Below are 4,296 nucleotides of genomic sequence, written 5' to 3' on the forward strand. Positions count from 1 at the left end.
TTTGCATGCACAACTAACTCGGGTTTGTGGTCCTTCCACTAGTACTCCGCATATGAATACTTCTCTTAATGATGATAAAATTGTGAGTTTAGAGGAGAAGCTTGAATCATTGACCAGTGATGTGAGTTAAATGAAGAATGCTATAGGTGATATAAGCGATTTGAAAAATCAATATGATGAGTTTCATGATGGAGAAATTTGGATCAAATATGCCTCCATCAACAACTAAATGATTTTAGGTATAAATTTGCTCTCACTTATATTAATTTTTTGTGTTATATTTATAAATTTCTAGTTAATATTTAATTTGATGGATTTTAAATTTTCTTGGTTTTCATATAGGAAGACATTTGGGCAAAAAGATGGGAATAAAAACTCAAGCTAATTGAATATACCTTCATATATTATTTTTACTTTGTTTGTTGTTTACAATTGTATTTTTATAACAATTTGATTTGATGGACTTTAAACTTTTATGATTTTTAATAAAGGACAATGGGCAAGAAGAGGGAACAAAAAAAAACTCAGGGTAATTCAATGTATACTAATGATGGATCTTTGCTTAACTTTGTTTGTTGGTGATAATTGTATTGATGGATTAGAAAATTGTTGATGATGGATTTTTCATTGTGATGTAATGTTGGAACATTTGTTTGGATTATTTGTATTTTTTGTATGAATGAAATGATGGATATTGGATATTTAATGAGATAATTTGTTTTATAGATCATTTGTATGGATAATTTATATTAATTGTATTTGTATGGACAATTTTTTTCATTTCTGCAATAAATTGTGCAGGTTGTATGAAAAAATAAATTTCATAGCTAATATCTATAATAATCAATAACAAAAAATGGCAACGGATATTCCGTTGCAAATGACAATGATAAGAGGATAACAACAACATAACATCCGTTGCTAAATGGACAATAGCAACGGAAAAAAAAAGAAATTTGTTGCTAGTTGGAAAATAACAACCAAAATTCCGTTGCAATAAGAAAAATAGCCATGGAACCAAATAAAGAAAATCCGTTGCTAGTAGAAAAATGACAACCAAAATTCCGTTGGAACAAGAAAATAGCAACGGAAAAGAGGAAAATCCGTTGCTAACGGAAAAATAACAACCAAAATTCCGTTGCTAAAAGAAAAATAGCAATGGACATAATATGGATTTCGTAGTTAATGAGAACATAGCAACGGAACTTTCATTAAAAATAAGATAATAGCGACGGACATTCTGTTGCTAACATAAGAAAAATATTGTTAGTAAAATAAACTTTCCGTTGCTATAAGAATAATAGTAACGGAATAGTCCGTTGCTATGCAAACATTGCGACGGAAATATAGCAACGGAATTTTTGTGAACCTAAAAAAAATGAATATTTTATTATTATATTAACGACGGAGTTCTTTTGTTTGTCAACGAAAGTGTCCGTCAGCACAACATAAGAAATAACGACGGAATTTTATAATACCGAAGGAATTTGAATAGCGACTTGAAAATAGCCGTCGGAATGATTCTGTTGCTAATTCCGTTGCTAAATATATTTAGCAACGGAAATGTAGTCTTCAGCGACGGAAAAATCCGTTGCCTTTTCCTGTATTTCTTGTAGTGTGAGGTAGACAAATGATAAGTGCTTGTGCGATATGAATGCGAAGCATTCATTCATTATGTTGAGCATTACTTTTCTAGGGTTTTTACGCTAATATGTGTGTTTTTATGTTACTTTCGTGCAGGTAGGGTTGTGAGGCCGAGTATGAAGGAAAGAAGCCAATGTGGATCGTAATGCACCGATTTTGGAGGAAATCTTGTTAAGGGTAAAACGCGAAGACATAGGTCGGGGGTGAGATGCTAGAGTGTGTGCCAACCTCCTCGTATTCTAGTTGGTACATCCATTTGGAGGGGCACAAGGGCAGTCACACTCGAGCATTCCGACTTATGCACATAGAACAAGAGCTCCACCAACTTGTCTATCATTGAAGAAACAAGGGATCCACGATGTGAACGTTTGCCCGTTTGTGTTACCCCGATGAAAGTATGGACTCGGGAAGCTATTCAGGGCAGATAATGTAGCGGAGCACTGTAGCAAGGTACTGTAGTTGCACTGTTCACAACCGGCTGAGAAAACAGGAATTCAGAGAATCCACACGGCAAGTGGAAATTATCCACGCCCGTGTGGAAATTCCACATGGGCGTGTGAAAAATCCACAGGCCCGTGTAGTCGCCTGTGTAGTCGCGAGTTTAGTTACCCGACTCCAGCCCTATTTAAAGCCGATTCAGCCCCGATTTTAGCATTCTTTTCTCCATTTTTTCCATAACCTGAGAGAGGGTTTCGGCTAGGGTTTTGAGGGGTATTGGCTAGGGTTTTGGAGAGGTTCTATGGCTTCGACATCGCGCATCATTTGGAAGAAGGTTATTAGGAGAGCTTTCGTCGGCATCGATCCGTCGAGGTGTATCCTAGGCCGGACAAAGGATCCCTTGCGACGAGTACAGGACTCTCGACAAGACCATTGACACAACCATTGAGGGGGGTTCTTTATGGATTCATTGCTTTTACATTCTATTTCTTTGATTGTACTTAGCACCATGGAGAGCTAAACCCCTAGTGGGTACTTGGGCATTTGTGAACCCTAGGATGTATTTGTTTCATTGAATCTCTTTATTATGCTTTCAATTAATTGATGTTTATTGTGAGTTCCAACCTTGAATGCTTGATTGTATGAACATTTCCCCTAGAGTGACACTAGGGTTGAGAGTTCTTGTTGGTAACCTTGTGAGTGAGTGACACACCACGAGTGTTAGACAAAGCTAGGTTGCAGTGGGTTGAGAGGGTGAGTCGAGAGGTACAGGAGCGTCCCCTTTCCCCTCCGACGTGATAGATTCTACCTCCGTTCCTCGAGTTCTTTGTGGCCATAATAGAGTGAATGGTCTCATGGATGAACTTCCGCTGGGGCTTAGTTGCGCGTGCAGCGTAGTGAAGTGTTGAGGTGATCTTAGTATCTAGGGCTTAATCATGGTTAGGGACCTTCCACCTGGACCAAAGGGTTAGGTCTATAATTAGGAAGAGATTTATCAGATGGAATCCCTAGAGCTCATTGCAACTCTATGCGAGTGCGAGGTGTTGAGATTGTTCGATTTCTCCTCCGGGACATGTATAGAGTTACGCATAGTTGACCTTAGATTTGGGACTATGTAATGAAGGATTTCCACGACTCACTATTAAATTGATCAGGAAGAATAATAGAGTGTTCTTGCACTTGAAGCGATCATCCTAGGCGGAGCATTATCCGAGTACCCCATCTTTATCAATTTCCTTACCTTCTCCTTTACTCGTGCTCTCTTACTTGTTGATTTTACTTTTGAGAATTGAATCATTGTCACACTTATCACTATTGATTTTTTACATAGCTAAGAAGCGGATTAAGTGTTTTTATTCCCTACTCCATGTGAATTCGACACCCGCTCATCCAGGATTATTACTTCGACAAACCCGTGCACTTGCAGGATATACGCAACAATGCAAAAATTTTCGTTATAGAAAAACTACCTCCCCAACTTCAGTAAAAGCTATCAGGAGTTTTCTTAGGCATGCATGTTTTTATAGAAGATTCATCAGGGACTTTGCCAAAATTACCAGACCTCTAACAAAATTGCTGGAGAAAGATGTTCCATTCAAGTTTGACGATGATTGCATGAAAGCTTTTATCATGCTCAAAGAAAAACTCACTCAAGCACCCATAATGGTAACTCCAGATTGGGATTCTCCATTTGAATTAATATGAGATGCTAGTGATTTTGCAGTCAGTGTAGTCCTTGGATAGTGAAGAGATAAACATTTCCATTCTATATATTATGCTTGCAAAACATTGACAGACACCCAGGAGAATTATAGCACGACAAAAAAAGAGTTGCTTGCTGTCGTCTTCGCATTTGATAAATTTTGATTATATCTGGCTCTATCTAAGGTGGTGGTTTACACTAGTCATTCTGCCTTGTGATATCTACTTAGCAAGTCTGATGCCAAGCCACGCTTGATTAGATGGGTCCTTTTGTTCCAGGAATTTGATTTGGAAATTAAAGATAAGAGAGGGGCCAAAAATCTTGCTGTAGATCATTTATCCCAGCTTGAGAATCCAAATCTTGATACTTTGAGGGAGAATATTAATGATTCATTTCATGAGGAACACTTGTACAATATTCAGGTAGTGGAAGAGTGTGAACCACCATGGTTTGCTGATTTTGCCAACTATTTAGTCGGGGGGGTCATCCCAAAATGGTTCACATATCAACAA

The sequence above is a fragment of the Dioscorea cayenensis genome, chromosome 16 (assembly GCF_009730915.1).
Source record: "Dioscorea cayenensis subsp. rotundata cultivar TDr96_F1 chromosome 16, TDr96_F1_v2_PseudoChromosome.rev07_lg8_w22 25.fasta, whole genome shotgun sequence".
Lineage (NCBI taxonomy): Eukaryota > Viridiplantae > Streptophyta > Magnoliopsida > Dioscoreales > Dioscoreaceae > Dioscorea > Dioscorea cayenensis.